At 39.5% G+C, this 19,991-nt stretch overlaps 1 protein-coding gene across 1 annotated transcript in view; it reads left to right on the top strand.

Moving 5' to 3' along the window:
• Positions 1-19,991, top strand: part of Adgrl2 (adhesion G protein-coupled receptor L2) — a 614,888-nt gene that overhangs the window by 399,906 nt on the left and 194,991 nt on the right. The window contains exon 3 of the mRNA XM_057793300.1: positions 8,359-8,400. The gene's annotated coding sequence lies outside the window, so the exon portion shown is untranslated. The remainder of the gene's footprint in view (positions 1-8,358; positions 8,401-19,991) is intronic.

The raw sequence follows: 19,991 nt of genomic DNA, 5'->3' as shown, positions 1-19,991 counted from the left end.
GGGGCACACCTTTAATTCTAGCATTCAGGAAGAAGAGGAGACAGATCTCTGTGAGTCTGAGGACAACCTGTTCTACAGAGTGAGTTCCAAGACAGCCAGGGCTACACAGAGAAACCCTTTCTCAAAAAACCAAAAAGAAAAATCCTAGCCTGGAATATCTTGTTATGTAAAAGCACAGATGTTCTTGCAGTGCCAGAAACATGTTGAAGAAAAAAAAATCAGATTAAAAATAATTACTGTGACCATATCTGAGATGATTTGAAGATACCAATGTGTGATAACAATAGAGATATACAGATTCAGCTTGACCCAATTGCACCCAGCCTGAAGGAGATCCACCGTGACTACCCCAGGGTAACCCTAGTCAGTTTTATTTCACATGGTTTCCTGGTGAATGGCAAATAGATGAGGCTATTATTAGGTTTTCATGGGGACCTTTACAGCTGCACTCTGGTGCTAGAACTCGACCTGAATCTAATGGGATATTTAGTTTAAGATAAACCGGGTACGTTATGACCGAAATGAAATCAAGTTTGTCCTAAACAATATGCATGCCCTTCTTTGTGACTCAAATGTCAAGGGCCACCTGATCTTGCTGTCTCCTAACTCTGTCAATAAGTCCCCAAATGAAGAGCTGAACTCTGGAATCCTAATCTCTCTGCCTCTCTATCATCAGTTATGTGATTACAGCTTCTTGGGGTGGCTTTTCATTCAGGAAGATTGGAATGTTCTACCATAGCAGATTACAACTCACTAAACGAAATAAACATCCGTGTGTTCCTGCTTTGATAAATAAATACAACTTCATGTACTGCTCTGAAAATACCTATAAAACGAGAAAGGAGCCATTCTACAGTTAATGCTTTAGTCACAGGATAAATGTTAATATCACAAGTAATGTGTCACCTGATAGAATATAGAGCAATGAATCGCTGTCACAAATTCACACCAAACCTAGATGAACTGAATTTTGATGAGAAAGCAAAAGAGAACCTAAAAACAAGGGTTGATGAGCGGAGTAAGCTGGTAGGGGAGCTTGCCACCAAGCCTGGTATCCTGAGTTTGAGCCCTGATACTCCCATGGCAGAAGACAAGAATTGACCCCATCCAGCTATCTTCTGAAGTCGACATAAACTTTATGATATGCATGCCATAGCAGATTATGCATAAATAAATGTAAAATAAAAAATTAAAGACAACCCCAAACAAAAAGCATCTTACAAAAACAATTCATACTCTTTAAATTCATACCCAGTGAAATAGCTCATGCCTATAATCCCAGCACTCAGGGAGCTCTGGAAAAAGAATTGCTTGAGCCTAGAACTGAAGGCCAGTCTGGACAGCACAGTGTGACGTCAACCATCATCCCCTAGAATGAAGAATAGCACAGGACCTGATGAATAAGAGGTTCCCTGGCTATGTAAACATTTTAAGTGAATTGTAGCATACACGAGCCAGGAAGGAGGATTCTATGATAAAGCTACAGTCAGTGGTAGCAACGCTTGGCTTGTCTGTGGGACAAACACAGCCCAGATCAGAACATGTGAATTCATGGAGCAAGGTGGAACACTGTACCAGTTTTCACTGTGATTTGAAGTTGTTTATTTTAAAAAGTACCAAGAAGTCTACATTTTTAAAGAGAGGTTGGATGATCATCAGTAATGGTTCAATGTGTCCTAACTCTCCTGCTATAGATACTGAAACTTAGACATATTATTTAGCCTCTTTACACCTCATTTTCCTCATATATAATAATAACACCTTAAGTTAATGAATTATTATGAGCATTAAATGAACAATACATTCAAATTGCTTACAGCGGTACCCAAGGCACAGGAAACACTAATTGCTAGTCATAGTTATAATTATTGGAGAAAAAGAAACAAAGCAAAAAAGAAAAAAAAAAGTCAAGCAAAAAGTGCAAGAGGAACCAGCGATGTGATAGAGTATATCTGATTATTTTTTTCTGATAAATATATTTACTTAGTATATACCAGGAACAAAACTCACACACATGCACATTCCTTCACTTTTACACTCATCTGTATAAATGAAGACAAATTTTCACAGTATTGGTACACAGATTTAATTATAAAATTTTCTTTAGCAATTTGCCTCACAGTACTAATGAGCATTCAAAACACAAGTTGCACCATCTTGCTAATTGCTATTATTGTCATCGTTATGATATAGTGGTTTCAGAATTTGAGAGATGCATAGGAGGACGTAATTGCAGCTCCATAGGACAGAAACAGAAGAGCGAAAATCTCAGGGTTTTTAGGAAAGGATGCATTTTTCCAGGTAGAGAGGAAGGGAAAAGCATTTATCGACTCCCTCTGCTTTCTACTAAACTTCACTTGTTTTCAAAGTCACTAGGCCCACAGTCACTCAGCCATGAGCCTGCTTTCGAACTGACGGTGTATACAAGCCAGTCCATCAGCAGGAGTTGCAGCAGAAGCAGAGACAACCTCTCAGCTGGGTCTCCTGGACTCACCCCGCTCTCCCTCAGCCAGCTTCTCAGAGGTTAGCAGACTTATCTCCTGGGAGCGCAGTGTTCAACCTGCCTTGAGTGCTCAACAAGGCAGGGTCATTCTCACGTCTGAAGGACGTGGCATGCCTTTCAGCCTTCCGTAGCAACCCCATCCCAAGTGTGGTGCTGGTGCTAGCACCACCTGGGAACTTGCTAAAAGTGGGTAATCACATTCGCAAAGCAAACCTACTAAATTAGAGTCTTTGTTTTAACTAGGTGGGGAGGGTAGCAAATTAAAATTAGTTTTGAGAAATGGTTTCCGACAATATTCTTTAATCCGAACCACACAAAACCACAAACTGTCGCCTCATCAACGAGAGCCCGAGTAGGAGGCATAGCTCAGTGGTAGAGACACCACAGAGCATGCCCAAGGTTTTGAGTACAATCCTCCATCTGCAGAATTACATCTTTTCACTAATTTGGAGGTATCCTAAGCAATCTGCTGATGCTCTTAATTCTGCCTCCTTCCCACCCACTATTCAAATCTATCCTGCCAGTGAAAAGCCCCATAACTTCATGAAATTAAGATCATTTCAAATGACACTGTTCTTGCTAAACATTCCTTGGATTTGGGCCATACCATTGCATTCATTTTAGTAACTACTCATTCATTATGCATTGAATGAACACTTTCTAAATGTTTATTATTATCAGCACTGCTGCATGGTGCACATTGAAAATCCAGGCTTCTCCTATGTTCAGTGAGCTCACTGTCAGAATCTTGATGCCTTAACATTCTACAGGCAAGAGGTCCACACGGGAGGTGGGACGGGGCCACATTTGACTATGCCACAGAATATGTGCTTATCTTTTGCTGTTGAAACTACCTAAATGAAGTAACATGGTTGAATTATATGAAAAGATTTTGTGGTATGAAACGGGGGAAAAAAAGACAGTGTGTTTTCATTTTTATGTTAATGCTGTCTCCTGGAGTGTCTTCAGTTTTACAATATGCCAGCAATGCATCATTCTTCATTCAAGTAACAAACAGCACCATTTAAAATAAAAAGGCTCCTGTCTGTCCTTTTCTGGTGCTGTAATGTTAAGACACGAGAGCTATCAAATAAATACTTGTTAATTGAAGACAGTCTGGTGTTGGGGACCAGGTTTATAAACAGGCGGAAAAAGCATTACACAGATGCAGTCCTTTTCTCCCGGTCTTCGTGACACAAGGAAATATTCGTGAGTTCGGAGTGACATTTTGGGATCAAAAAGTTCCTCCAGGGTGCCATGGAAGCTTTTGCTTCTCTGTAGCTGATGTTTGTGTTCAGCAGAGACTGCTGGATCACAGCCAACCAAATGGGTTGGCTTGTAAAAGCTTTTATGGGTGAGCCTTTTGGAGACAAGTTTCATGGCCATTTGGTAGCAACATCTCAGCAGGAGAAATTTCACCAACACACACTAATGCAATTGTTTGATGAGAATGGATGAGGAAGGATAAAGGAGGTAAAATAATTAATAAGAATACAAGACTCTGTTTTTGTTGTTGTTGGTGGTGGTGTTGTTTGTAGTGAAAATAAAAGTTAACTTTCCAGCAGTTACAAGATAAGGTCTGTAGGTGACATGGCATACATCTGGTGGACAGCATTCTTCAGAGATCACCCACTCCAGCACAACACTGGAGTGCATTAAGGTTCCGTTTTACACCTTTTGGGAGTCCCTTACATCAATGGGATGTGAGGATGAGCCACCCTAGGAAACTTCAAAACTTAATGAGAATACTACTCACGACTAATGTAAGCTGGAACTTTACAGGTCTAATGTTACATGAAAAGTAAACGTTATTTTGAGTCAAGAATCAGCAACTTCTTTATATTTATAATCTCTAAATTAGTACAACTTCCCTTTATCTTAGTCAGCAATCACGCAGAAGATGAGCATTCCCATGAGATGCATAATTTCCTCTTCATCTTTAAATTTCTTTGGACAGAGAAGAAAAGCTCCTGCTTCTCTTAATTGAGCAATTATTGTTTCTTAAGTGAATGTAGAGTTTGAGAATAGTGCCAAAAATCTTCCTTTCATCCAGAGAGGAAGTCTAATGTAGGCATAGTAGGGGAGGCCACGTGTGACAGCACTCCCGCTGGAAACGCCAAGACCGAAAGGGAAACTCAATCCTCACCTCTCCGCATCCCCTGGCAACACCAAAGGCTCTAGAAGGGAAGCCACTTAGGACCAATTTGCATGTCTCCTTGGGGGCTTTGAAGAACTCTCCTTTAAGAACTTTGTTTTTCTCATTCCCTGTTTATCCAGACCAGGATTTTCAGGGAGCTGTAGAGTGTGCTATTTGAGCATTATTGCTAGGCTTCTATAAAGACATAAAGAAAAATCCAGTAAGAAGTGGCTCGTCATATCTCCTGATCTTAATGCCTGAAGTGGCTCTAACATGTTTCCTACAATGTTCTCCCAGAATTCAAGCAAGAGAAAATAGATTTCACATGCGAATAGTTCTGGAAATTACCTAGAGAGGGAACTTAGTGCTTTGCAGCTTAGGGTATTATTTAAGCAATGCGCATCATTTCAGGTTGTTCCTTCTACGGCATTCAAGTCCACTTCTCTGGCTCTCCCGTTTGTCAGTTTGCCAGACACTCTATGTGTCCTATATAAGAAGTCCCACAAATATCTGAAGCCAGCATTTGCACTATCTCAACCTACGGGTTTCTCGTTTTAATTAAGCTTCTCCTGGGAATATCTAGCTTCTCAACTTTATCATTAATGAGAATTTAACTTTTCAATAATGACATTTTGATAACCTGCTAATATGGAGCTCAATTAAAGCTAAAAGTACATAAGGACGATTTTTAAAATGGTCTTTTATGCTCGAGTTTTGCCTGCTTTTGCCATCTGTAATCCATAAGATGCCATCAGGTTGGGGCTACAGCAAGCATCTTTTTGGCTGCATCCACTAATGGAAGTTTTACTAGCCACACCTAAGCGATGATTTAAAAAGTTTGCTAAAATATGACTGCTGGCCACTGAAATAAAACATTTTAGTGGGGTACTATCATAACTTTAAGGCAAAATGCTTTTTATCTAAATCCAAAGGGGGGCAGCCTCTACAATTTCTGGGACCGTCTTAGATCACTTTGCTTCTTAAATACAATGTAAAATAAATTGTGTTAATAACTATTATACAATATCAAATTATACTAAAGACCTTCTGAATAATGGTTATAATTACCCATGCGCCAAAGTTTTCCTACTCCTCTTTAAAGTGATGTTGACTTGCATGACAAAGTTGACGGTTACAGAGTCGCCCAAGTGAAGCACACAGCTTAGCCATCACACCCCCTGGAACATGCCAGCAGCTTCTTCATGCTTAGCCATCTATTTGATCTGATAGTCTGCACTTTGCATCCTGTATTAGTTTGTACTGTCTTCCTTCTCTTGCCTGTACTCAAGAAATAAAGGAGGGTTTTGTGACAGGGCAATCCAAGTTGTGTTCCAATAGAGAGGCAAATAGTCCCACAGGCTCTTCGGTTGGCCTTTGAACATCCTCTCCGTCTTCTGAGTGGTGACTGGCTAGAGATAACAGAGTAGTAAAAGGAAAGAATAAAAAGGGTCAGTGATAGTCAAATAAAATAAAAATAAATGAACTGAGTGGGAAAGTTCAAACATCACATCTTACATCTTTAAACCTGGGGATATTCGTATGTGTGGGTGAAGGCAAGACTCCCGTTAAACTGTAAGCCGTGTTATCAGATTCATCAGGACTTGGTTGTAAATTTGACTATACCTTTTAGGCTCATAGAGAAATGGGGAGGAAGCATCTGATTAAAGTGTGCGCTGCTGCTGAGGCAAGTGAATGTTGCCATAGCAATTGAGATGAAATGTGCAAGAAGTGAGATAATTAAATCTAACCCTTTAGTAGGCTTGACAGTGAACGCTTTGCCAATAGGAGACGTTACCCACAGCATTAAGATAAAACATATTCCAAACGCAAATTCTCCTTGCTAGCTTTTTGTTGTCCCTTCTCAAAACACATTGTTGTGGGTAGCTAATTTGAATGTTCTTTTGGAATAATCAAATGCAGTTTTGACCTTGGTGGGCAACTGCTTAGAATTTCTTCTGGTTCACTGTATCATGGGAGCAGATATCTATGAAACAGAACCAGTTCCTCCCTTCTAGTTCTTAAAAACAAAAAACAGTGCAGGAAACCAAAAGCTGTCACATCCGAGCTGAGAATTCAATGATGTCTAGAGCGTGCTGCCCTCTTCAGGAGCTTATGCCTAAAAATACTTTAAAAATAGCAATTTAGAAATGTAAACACGAGTAGTGATATCAAGAACTACCATTAATAATCCTCTGTGAATAAGAAACACACACAATGCAGTAATGCCTTTCTAAGTATAGGTTTTGGGGACGTGAAAAGTTTTCAGTTAACAACCCAATAAATATAAATTTTGAACTGGGTTATGAACACTAATGATTGGATACAAATTATAAAATTTTTTTAAAAAGTATTTTTATCGGGAAATTTTGTGAGTTATGACAGAATCCAAATGTTTATTAAAAACAGAATATCTAATAGAAATGGATGTCTTATGAACTATAGAATGTAAAATAATAATTAAGAAAGCAAGGGTTCTAAAAATCCAAAAACATTTGAATACAATGTTTACAATAAAGACAAAGAGATATTTATCTGTGAAAATACAAATAAGACAGACACCTATCAAATATAATTTTACTTTCTAGCCAAGTGTCCTTTAAAACTGTAAACATTAGAATCTACATTTAAACTTTAGTTTTTATTTACAGAAAGATTATATTTTAAGGATTAATCTTTTAAAATCAACATTGAGAATAGTTTTGATATAAAAACTGCTTCCCTAGATAAACATTTTAGGATCTGAAATATCGGTATCTAACATATTCTAACAAATTCCCATTATTTTTCTGCTGTTACTTCCATTCCCCTTAGCCACTGTGCAGTTTCAAAAGGGAGATACTCAATATATTTTCCTTAAAATATGTTTATGATACCTAAAAAAGATAAGAAACAGAAAATTTACTAACCTCATCAGGATGTGACACAGCATATTTTCTCAAATTCTGATATGTTTCTATCTATTAATACAAAAAACAATTATTTCGTATCTAATGCAAAAGTAAAAATAAAATTAAATGTGTTTTAGAAACTTTAAAGAACATAGTGAATTTGAGACCCAACATGTGTGGCTGGAAACAGAACTCATGGGTAAAGCACTAGCCAGGCATGCAAGACCTTGGTTTGATCTCCAGTGCTTCAGGGGCTCTGTGTGTTTGGGGGAGCTTTACAGAATGCAGATTTGCTCTAATTTTTATCTTGTGATATATTGAGGACTTTGTGGTTAATCAATAGGAAGTAGCAAGCAATTGAAAAAGAACATGGGACTTCAATCTTCATTTCTCAGTTTCTACATTTTAATTTGTAGGTAGAAAAAAATCCAGTTAGAAATTTCATTTATGGTTAAGCAGAAACAATGGTCATTATGTTGATTTCAGAAAACTGGAATGTATCCCACGTTTTCCCTTAAAGAATTTTAAATATCTCTGTCACTTCAATATTAACTCAACTGAGCAAAATGGCAGAGTGAAAAAATATATATTGACTCTTTACTCTTATGCCTATAGCATTTATTTTGAGAAAATAAAGTGCTGCATTATGCATCTGAGAGTGCTTATCATCATAACTACTCAATCCCAGGCAGGCCTGTCCATGAGTCCCCCCTGAATGCTTGGCCCTGTAGCTGCCTTTCCTGCCGATTGGTGGCTGACGCAGTCACTTGACAGTCAGGGCCTCCATAAGTGAAGGTATCATGAATAATAATATTTTCTTTGCTTTCCAGGCTGTTTACAGTACGATGATACATTTCATCTTTCCCAGAATGGTAAGTAAAGAACTCTTCCTACATTTGAAACTCCCAAGCAAAAGCAAGCAAGAAAAAGTGCACGGTCATGAAGAAGGTGGACTATTGCCCACTAACTCGAGGGAACCAGGTGTTAATTCTGTCACTTTTAAATGCCTTGAGCGTTTCAAAGTTCTCACTAAATACTATGCAGGCTCTTTCAGGGGAAGAGAAGGTGTTGCCACCTTTGTTGGATCATAGTTAAACACAGTGTATTCAACATTTTCTTTCCTGGGGGGATTTATTTTAAAATTTACGCCGAGGCAGAAATAGATGTGTTTTGCGTTCTGTGTGCAGAGAGTGACTATATACCTGTGACATGTACCAAGAGCTGGTGATGAGGCCTCAGGATTTTCACTGTTACAGAAAAACTGATAGGAATTTATGTCTGACCAGGGCTTGGAAGCATCTGTGAATTTTAAAATGTTTGTTTTCTAAACCATTTATCACATCTTTCATGAGGCAGGGTAGCTACTGCGGGATTTTATTTAAATGTGCAACTTCATTGTCTTTATGTTTTTATGACACAGCAAATCATTTGGTTATAGTCTTGATTATAACCTCCTTACAATCGAAATAATGAAGAGAGGAATCCTACTGAATAAGAACTGGGAAAGAGTTCTCAGGTACTATATACTTCAAAGTCTTCTCTGAGCATCTTGAGCATTAGCTATGAAAACAAGGAAATATTCACTGAGGAAAAATATCACTTTCAAATAGTAAAACATTGGGATGTGTGAAAAGGTAGGCAGAGAATTTACACTAGATATGTGGTTGGGAGAACATCTCAGAGAGTCCACAAACTGTTGGGACTGTAACTCAGTGAATACTTTACATTTTTTATTTTTTGAATTTCCTGTAATAAATGCATATTATTTTTCTAACAGAAGAAAAACATACTTGAATAGTCAACTATTCAAAAGAACATGTTTAGTATTAAATATATACACACATAATTGAAAAGCATTTCTCTATGCAAAACTTTTAACTAGAATGACAAAATTAAATATATATATTTATAAAAATATGTATGCATAAATATCTCCCACCTAACTCTAGGAGGCACTAAAACATAAATGAATATTAATTAGGTAAAATATATCTTTAAAGTATCTAAAGTGATAAAAGCTATTCTTTTTTTTTTTTTTTTTTTTTTTTTTTTTTTTTTTTTTGGTTTTTCGAGACAGGGTTTCTCTGTAGCTTTGGTGCCCATCCAGGAACTAGCTCTTGTAGACCAGGCTGGCCTTGAACTCCCAGAGATCCGCCTGCCTCTGCCTCCAGAGTGCTGGGATTAAAGGCGTGCGCCACCACCGTCTGGCAAAGCTATTCTTTAAAAAAACATTTTCATTCTGGTACAAATGTGTGCCCCTAGTTCAGGAATAGCCTGTGATTTCACATTGGTGCTTAGGAGTGAGAGTGTGGTGCTTTACTTTTTCATATTAACAATAAATGCTCTCAAGTAGGAGAGGCTGTACCAGAAGATGAAACACTTTAGTCCACTGGATTAGCAGACCAGCATTCAACAAGAACCTACGACCCGCTGTGCAGTGTTTCCATGTGGAAACCATTGTCAGGTTGGAGGTTTGCTAGAATACTTGAGTGATCCTGTATAAAGACCTTGGTTCTATGGCAAGCTCTTATAAGGAATAAGAGTCAAAGACCATGGACATCTTTGCAATTTTATTTTTTGTGTGTGGGGCTGAGGATCAAGCCTAGAACATCCTGTACACCAAGCAAGTACATCAAGCAAGTACATCGTTAGCTCCAGGAACCCTTGTGTGAAAACTTACTTACCATAATAGATGAAAAGAATATGCAGTATCCAAAAATAACTACCGAATTTGAGAGGCCCTTGGTGCAGCAGAAATACCATTAGCGACTCACTGTCTTGTAGTAAGTCACACAAGTGTGAAAACATTTTGGGGGTTGGAAAGTTCTGGTTGGACATGGTGGCATCCATCCATAATCCTAGCGCTTGGGAGGCTGAGGCAAGACGATCACAAATTTAAAAATATAAGAAAGCATCGATAACCAACCAACTAGTTGATTAGGTCTGAGAGTCTGAAAAAAAAGCAAAAATAAACACACTTCTCGCCATTTCTATTAAAATTGTGTTCACCTAATCTGTTTTCATTATAGACCTCTGGAGATTTTGGTTTCACATAAGTCATGGTTCATTTCACAAGAAAAAGTAGTTTTCTCAATTAGCAAAACAGTAATTGATAGGCTATTTAGAACATTTATCTGTGTGTACTGATAACTGCCATTAGACTATCTTACTTTATTTCTAAACTCTTGTTTTAAATGTGGTCAGCTAGGATAGCTGTTAAGAGTCATTGCTTTTTTGCTTTTTGTTTGTTTTGGTTTGGGTTTTTCGAGACAGGGTTTCTCTCTGTGGCTGTCATGGAACTCGTTCTGTAGACCAGTCTGGCCTCAAACTCAGATATCTGCCTGCCTCTGCCTCCCAAGTGCGCGCCCCGCTGCCCAGCTGTTAGCCATTGCTTTTGAAGTCAGGCTGGCTGAACACCTGGCTGTTGTAACTTGCGCGTGCTCTGTCCTAAATTAGTCTCTGGAATAGTTTATAATCACTTTACAGTTGCTCAGATACAGGAACAACCTATTAAATCTGCACAAATACATTGCTAGTCTGCTAGTAGCTGCAGCATATAGTTCACAGCTCAAAGACGTCTGTACTTGGAACATAAAAATACTAATTAGTTAAAAGGGAGGGCAGGTTGGCAAAATGGTTCAGCAGATAAAAGAACTCTCCTTTCTAGCCTGGTGACAGATTTCTATCCACAGAATCCATCCACAGAACCAATGGTAGAACAAGTGAACAAACCGCCACAAATGTCCAATGATGTCCACACACAATGATACGTGTACCCCTGTAATTTGTTACCATAGAAACACACACAGTTTACCAGCCAGTGTCTGGGTGAGAAACAAACAACCAAGGAATGATAATGACCTCTGACACCCTGACATCCTCTCTGTGTCATTCAATAATATTCCCTTAATTCTCACCTTCAATCACAGATGGACATTATCTGGAATCCCCACCCTCTTTTTCTTTCTTACTTTTCCAAAGCAATATTATTATTTGCTGTTCTCCCAAAATATCTTTATTCTATGTGTTTACACCTCAACATACTTCATTGCTCATTTTGCACATTTTGTAATGTACGTGAATACATATTTATCTGTAATTATTTTACACAACAATTAATTTTTCATCCTCTATGCCACATAGCCATGTATACTGTTATATAATACTCCATTATATTCTGCACATTCGCACATTTCCAGTGTTTCACTTTTGCTTTTTACTATCATATATAGTCATTTCATGAACAATCTAAAACACATGTATCTAAGTGAATATTTGCAAAAATCTCTCTAGGACGATGGTTCTAATGCTCGGACGGTTTTTTTCCCCGCCCGGAGACGATTTGGTGATACACACAGCATTCTCTGCCTGTTACACTGGGGTATGCTAATAGATATCCAGGAACAAGAAATATCCCTAACAGACAGTGCTAAAAGAAAGGCATAGCCGGGCGATGGTGGCGCACGCCTTTAATCCCAGCACTCGGGAGGCAGAGGCAGGCGGATCTCTGTGAGTTCAAGACCAGCCTGGTCTACAGAGCTAGTTCCAGGACAGGCTCCAAAGCCACAGAGAAACCCTGTCTCGAAAAGGCATAGTAGAGTCCCGACAACAAAGCCATCTGACGTAAAGTCACTACTGCGACACTAAGAGACCCTGCTCTGCAATAGCTACTCAGAATGAAACTGCCAGCTCTCTGGGTACAAGGATTCTAATTTCATTCCTGGCCTCATGACTGCCACGTAGGTGTGAAGGTCCAGCTCCTGAGTGCTGGGATTAAAGGTGTGCACAACCACTGCCCAACAATGCAAGTTTAATTTTAAACTAAAAGTTTGATTAAGAGTTTTAATGCAAGACTTCGAAGCCCAGGAAACCAAGCTCAGTGGCCCACACTGTCTGTCCACAGTGCTCATGACCTTAAGTTATAGTCCCAAGCCAGGAGGGGGAAATACATAGTTCAAATATATCCCAACATTGTACCTTTTTGAATCAAAAGGAAGTCCACTTTGGGTGGGGTGTAGTGGCACAGAGGCCTGAGATTTTGGTGTTCAGGAGACTGAATCAGGATAGTTCTAGATGAATGGATGCCTCCGTAGCAAACCCTGTATCAACAAACACAAACATAAATAAAGCACTGCTTTTCTATTTAGACTAGCCTTCATAGCAAAACCCTGTATCAACAAACAAAAACATAACTAATTAGATTACCAAGAGACTAATACATTATCTTAAAATAGTGGGGCTGAGGATGTGTCTACTTTGTAGGTAGAGTGCTTATCTAACATGCACAGAGCTCCAAGTATGATCCCTAGAACCCCATGAACTGGGTATGGCATTATAGGCTTGTAACCCCAGCACACTAGTGGTGGAAGGAGGAGGATGGTAAACCAGTCATCCCTGGATGCATAGTGGATTCCAGGGTAGCCCTGTCTGAAAAAAGAAGACACAGAGGAGGAGGGGGGAGGAGAAGGAGGGAGAGGAGGATGAGGATGAGGAGGAGGAGGAGGAGGAGGAGACAACAATGTCAACCCAGGAAACTGTGTATTGATGACTATTGTACTCTTATATAGAAGCCTTCCTCATACATTCTTGTTTTCTACAGAGAAACCATTTATAGGAATGCTTTAAGGCAGAAATATATCAAGATGATTCAAAACTACTTGTTTGTGTAAAGTATGGTTTCATTTGGAAACTCAAGGATAAGCAAATCCTTTTATACTTCTGCTTCTGGAACTTCCCAGGGAGGAGTTTCACTCCTGTTTGACTAGCCCTGACTACCCTTATACATGAACAGCCGGTTAATGCTGAGCCACTTATAGCTGGTCTTTGTAAGGTTTGAATCCGGAAATACGGGGCGGACTCAGGAAATGGGAGACTGTATTAGTTGACAGATCCGAGAGCAGGCTGATTCTGAGCCTTAATCCCAGTTACTCAAGTTTTCATAGATCTACAGACTGGTTAACCGCCTTTGCAGAAGCTGATCGGAATGGAGTCTCTGCAACTCGCAGTGATCCCGATAGCTGCATTCACATGAGCGAAGGCCAATCCTGAGACAGACTTCCTGAGTGCTGCAGTCTTCCATGTAGTGGCTCACAACAACCGGTTCCTGGGGATCCTGTACTCTCTATAGTCTCCATGGAGACTGCACTCACAGGGTACACACATGTACTTGTACACATAACATTCATGCACTTAAAGATATAAAAATATTTAAAAGAAGAGTAAATGAGAGTGTGTGCCTACCATGGCTTTAGTTCAATCCCAAGAGTAATAAAAATAGATAGACAGACAGATAAATAGATAGATAGACAGGCAGACAGATAGATAAGAACTGAAGATAGACACACAAAAAAGAAGACAGAATACACAGAGAAAAGTCTACCTAAAAGCTAAGGAAGAGAGGAGCCTCTGGAGAACCAGCAAAGCTACCATTTTTACTTCAGACTTCTAACCTTAAAAACTAGGAGAGGATAAGTGCCTACTGTTTAGACTCTGGTCTGTAGCATGTGCAAAGGAAAACGTTATCTGTGGAGCATTCAGTAGTCAATCTTCTGTCCATGTCAAGCCCTGCTAAGTATTATCTTCCCAAGGTCCTCTTTCTCCTCCCCTTTAGAGATGATTGCCTTAGTTTAGCTTTATTTTTCATGCCTGCAGTATTCTAGTAAGCCTCAGCATTTCTTCATTCTGATAAAAAGCATTCATAATTTTCTAGCAAACTTCCTGGATCATGAGCTGCTTGGCAGCAAAAATCAGTTCTGCACCCTTTACCCAGCTGCAGTCTGTTGTCTACAGTTCCCAACTAATGCTGTGCATCAAAACCTTGGAGTAATTGATTGGCTGATTTTGAGATAGGTTCTCATTTATCCCAGGCTGGCCTGGGACTCGATTTGTCATCAAAAGTGACCTTAAACTCTGACCTCATGCCTCTGTTTTAAGTGCTGGAATTACAGGCATTCAAAAGCTGTGATACTTGGTTTAATAAGATGAGGAATAGGTCTTAGTATTTACTTAAGATAGAAGAGCAGCATTCTAGAAAAGACTAATAAATAATACAATCATAAGAGATAAACTCAACTTCATTCTGTCTAAAATCAAAGGCAGTCCTGTTGACCACCCTTAGATTTGGAGACAAAAGCTTGTTATACCTATCTGTCAAGTTGATTAAGTCATGCTTGTGCCTAGTATTTAAATTGTTCTATAATTTAGGAATTTTTTTAAAAGCAGGTATCTTTCTTATGTCTATAGAGCTTTCGACTAAGATAATAGAAAAACTAGTTTTGTTTTGTTTTTGGTTTTTTTTTTTTTTTTTGGTTTTTCGAGACAGGGTTTCTCTGTGGTTTTGGAGCCTGTCCTGGAACTAGCTCTTGTAGACCAGGCTGGTCTCGAACTCACAGAGATCCGCCTGCCTCTGCCTCCCAAGAGCTGGGATTAAAGGTGTGCGCCACCAGTGGGGCTCGGTGGTTGAGTGTTTGCCTAGCATTTGTGAGACTCTGGGCTCAGTATCCATAACAATACATAAATTATTATGTTTATCAGGTGATCCACTTTAAAACTAAGAAGGTGGGGTGGCATGTGCAGGAGCTCGCAGAGAGGCAAAGGCAGTGCATATGAATCAAGGTCACGCCCAAATGTCAGTTTCTAGAGGGACCATTTGCACCCAGATCTTAGTAGCGAGGAGCTCCTTGGGACTTGGATGAGCAAGTGAAGATGGTGGCTCTAAATCGACTCTTGGCTGTTCCCGAAACCTGTGCTAATACTGCTGGGGACGTGAAGAATTGCTGGTGCCTTGCTCTCTCTCTTCTGAGTGTCTCTTGTATCCAGTGGAGAAATATTTTACTAAATCTATTTGCAGTCTGAAAGGTCTCCAAACAAAATGAAATATTCACCAATTACTCTTTGGCTTATTTTTCCCTGGCTCGTATTTTGAACATCCTAAACTTTATAAATTATTACCTGGACTGAATCAACTGAAGGGGCACTGCTTCCAGACTTCTGTCGGCATCTCCTGCGAAAGGAGTTCACCATTTATGTTACCAAGATTTGCCTCTTACTTTGCATGCATGAAGCCCCGGTTCTATCCCCAGCATTTCCTAAAGGGAGTATGGCACATGCCTGTAACCCCAGCATTCAGCATGTGAAACAGGAGGTAAAACTTTCTAGGCTATCTTTGTCTATATAGCAAGTATAAGGTGAGCATAGGTTACATGAGGCCCTATCTCAAAAAATAAATTATTAAAAAAATCAACTGTTTATAAAATTTGAACTACAAGTGGCTTTTATGCTGAAAAGATCTTATAATGCTCTTATGTATATTAATTCAATTTTGGGGGGAGTATTTAAAATAAAGTTAATTCCTCTTTGATATATAATTGTTTTTTTTTTAAATTATAAAAATGTAGGTGTGATTTTTACAAATTCAAGATAAGCTTAGTAAAGATCCATGAGATTAAAAAGAATAGACCAGAAAAAAAGATATATTCCAGTATCTAAGTATAACTGTTGTTAAAACTTTGATACTTTTTTTGTGGCATATTATTTTGACTTTTTCTCATAATTTCATTATATATATCACAAGTACACACATATATACTTAATGTCTAGGGTCTATGTAATGACGAATTAGTTTGCACAGTGGGGAAAATGTGATTTACAGATTGAGTAGGCAGTGGGTTCAAATTTAATTTCTATGTCTGTTAGCATTTTTTGTTTGTTTGTTTTTGTTTTCGAGACTGGGTTACTTTGTAGCTTTGGAAACTGTCCTGAACCCTCTCTGTAGGTCAGGCCAGCCTTGATCTCACAGAGATCTACCTGCCTCTGCTTCCTGAGTGTTGGGATTAAAGGCTTGCACCACAGCTTCTGTAGCATTTATCACCTGGAATCTCTTGGTTCTTGTTTCGTATTCTTGAATATAGAAATATTTCTGAACCCACTCCCCAGCGCTGTTGTTAGCATTAATTAATGAAAAATGGTTAATAGAGCATCTAGAATATAGTAAATCCTCGATTGTGGTTAAAATCATTTCACTATTGACATAAAAATGACAAAGTGTAACTGTTTTTCAGGTTAAAAATTTCCAACTCTTCCAGTTCCGTTTTTTCCCATAGGAGGTTGTTCAATCTCTTTGTCATTCCTTCCCCTGAATCCTGGAGTTCTTCAGTCTTCCACTGGTAACTTTAAATGCTACTCCCAGAGCTGCACAAGGCAGTCTAATCGGCAGAAAACTGAGCTGGACTAACGACGACACCCTCCATTACTTTATGAACGCTCTAAATTTATCTCACAGTCTCAACTACTTCTGTTTTGTTGTTGCTTGCAACCATCACACCAGTGGCTCACTGCCAGGTGAGGCTCCTTTTTGTGCCCCCAGGAGGATTGTTGCTAAGTCACACAGCCTCCAAACCAAATTTAGGCAGTTGGTGTTTTAGTCCCAAGGCAGGCCCACACAATTACTCTAACCAAATTATATATTATTAAATTTTATGCATCTTTCAGTTGTTGAGAACATTTACATCCTGATTTTATAATCTAATACACCACCTTTTTTTTCTCATGTAACCCATCTGTGACAGGCATGTCTCCTCATGCTTTATCTCCCTCCCTGATGACATGTTCACATCAGACGAAGTGAAGGACAGAGGCCTCACTTCGCTGGAGTCTTCTCCATGTGGATACTGGTTCCTTAGCATGGAGACTGGGTGCAATTGCTCAACAAGTTATAAAAACACACTAGGAAACTATCCCTACACCTGAACTTTTCTCTCGTAAGGTTAGAAAGACTACAAATGCCTTGCCAAAATCTACACGTCTCCACCTATCACAAGGAAAAATTGTTTACTAACTCATCTAGGAAATGATATATAAAATAAAAAATAGATTTTTAATGCAATTATTTTTCCTAGTAATATTTTCAATGATCACAAAGTCTCATGTTTATAAATGTAATTTAGCTATTCTCCCTTAAACAACACTGCTGTCATAGATCTGAATTCTCAGGCTCTGCCTTTTTTTCTCTTTTAACATAAGGAATATTCTTTCTTATGCCTCCTAACAATCCAGATTTGATAAAGGGAACAATGAAAGCTTCCACCCCATCATTTAGAAGGTATCTGGTAATGATTCACAGAGATCAAGACCTTGTGCAGTTTAGATACAAGGAGGAGGTGGTCCTGCCTCAAAGGTGGTGTGACAGTCTTTGTTGACTCCTTGTGGGAGGCCTTATCCTCACTGAGGAGTGGATGGTGGGAGGGAGGGAAATGTGTGGAAAGCGGGAGGAGGGGAGGGGGAACTGAAATTGGGATGTAAAATAAGAAAAAAAATTGTTTATTTTTTTTTTTAAGAGAGACATGATGACAGCTAGGCCAGGCTTAGCATAAGTTCTGTGCTGAGTCCTGTCCCTGACTCTCTTGGTTCACATGCTAGCTGCGCACTTCTGTAGTTGAATGCTTATGGGGAAGTAACTCAGTCATAATGCAAGAGTCATGGGGTTAGTACGGTAATTAGAGCACATAAGTACTTACTTTCGATACTTGCTCTCATGTCAAGAATGTTCTCCATTGTCTATGTTCTCGGTGCTTTCATATATTTCTCTTTTCAGAAAGCTTGCCGAGCGATCTTGACTCTGTTCACTGCGCTCATGTTTACTGAGTAGTACTTGGTACATGCAAGGCCCTACATATGCACCAGGGAAAACGGCAAAGTCCCTTTGCTTGTGGAGCTTACACTCCAATGCAGAACAAAAACATTTCAGTGTGTGAAATAGCAGCACCAGCAATTATGAGACTGAAAGTCAAAGGGCAAAAGATGTCAGGGAGAACTGGGAGAACTGTTTCCCAGGCGGGGGTCTACGTCCTCTGGGAGCCGAGATAAGAATGAACCAATGGCGAAGAAGCATTGAAGAACAAAAACCCTTTCTCTTTTTCTTTCTTTCTTTCTTTCTTTCTTTCTTTCTTTCTTTCTTTCTTTCTTTCTTTCTTTCTTTCTTTCTTTCTTTCTCTCTCTCTCTCTCTCTCTCTCTCTCTCTCTCTCTCTCTCTCTCTTTCTTTCTTTCTTTTTCTCTCATGAATGAATCTGTCTTCAACTTCAAAATCTGCACTTGTTCCTTTGTGGCTCTTCTCCCTGATTCCATGTCATAAGATGGCATTCTTGCTTTTTTCCAGCATCTTCCAGAAGCCCCCAGCTCATGTCTTGCTGAGTGCTTATAGGTCCACACTACCCTCTTCCACTCCCTCTTCCTCATATGTTCCCCCTCTTACAAATGTTGCTTGAGATTCAGAGCCTGTCAGCGAGTCCCCGTGTGGCAAGCTGGCTTCTTTGGTTTCCTCCCCGTTTTCCTGCTCATTAGAACCATTTGTGTTTGCATAGGCAGAACACTGTTTAAATCAAACTCCGAGACCGCATGGCTGCTTTCCCCCAAGGTTCCAATCATTTCCATTTTACCTACTGGTTTCTGTCAGAATTGGGTCCTGAGTAAGAGTCTCCTGAACGCTTACTCTGCCTTCTGGGAAATGAAATTATCAGCAAGGCTGGTCAAGAAATTGTCAGTGCTTTGCTTTCCAAGGAACTCAAGTTTCTGCCGATACCTGGAGACTGAAATCCCCAATGCCAAGATGTGCTGCTGCTCTGTCAAGTTTGTGGTCTGTAGGAGAAAAGAATCCCAGCTCTCCTGGCCAGAAAGTCTACAGTGCAGTCCCAAATTCCTATCGTGTCTGGGCTTGTCATTTACACTCACCTAGAATTTTCTCCAGTGTCTCTCCAGCCACGGGTCATTAGACTCAGAGTTTCCAACTAGCAAGGCCTATTCAGCAACCTTCCAATCTGCTTGGCCTGACTATAATTAAAATAGAGGTCTAAAAATCAATTAATATTTATCCTATGTTGTAAAGTGTTTGCCAACAAGCAGGAGGTCCTGAGTCTGCTCGTTCTAACCTAAGCAATTGTAGGTGGAGGCAGAAAGCAGCTTCTTTATTAACCAATGGTATTCACAGTTTACAGAGGAAACTGTAATTCCACATCATGCAACAGAGTCAGAGATGGTGCCAGCCGCTCCTTTCCAGTGCTGGGGAGGCTGAAACGGGCAGATAGAGCCCTGGGGCTTGCTGGGAGTCAGGATATTATTGATAAGTCTGAGATCAGAGAAAGACCCCGTCTCAACAAGCAAGTAAAACTTGGCATTGATCTCTGGTCTCCACATACAAATGTGAACATACAGATTTACAAATTAAATTGTTTATGAGACCAAACCATATGACCATGAAATCAAGACGTTTCCTTCTAGCCTTGATATTGACAGGGCAAGCGTGAAACAATAGGAAGTACTGGGATGGAGGGTTGCCTCTGAGGCTGACCAAGCCACACACTGGGCTGAGGCATCATCTCCCAACTGAAGAGCCTTTGGGAAGAAAAGATCTGGAACCTCTATTTTTACAGATGAGAAAATTGTAGCCAGAAAAGGTTAATTGACCTGCCG

Source organism: Chionomys nivalis, chromosome 18 (assembly GCF_950005125.1).
Source record: "Chionomys nivalis chromosome 18, mChiNiv1.1, whole genome shotgun sequence".
NCBI lineage: Eukaryota > Metazoa > Chordata > Mammalia > Rodentia > Cricetidae > Chionomys > Chionomys nivalis.
Note: the sequence above shows the minus strand (reverse complement) of the source record. Positions and strands in the feature narration are given on the sequence as shown.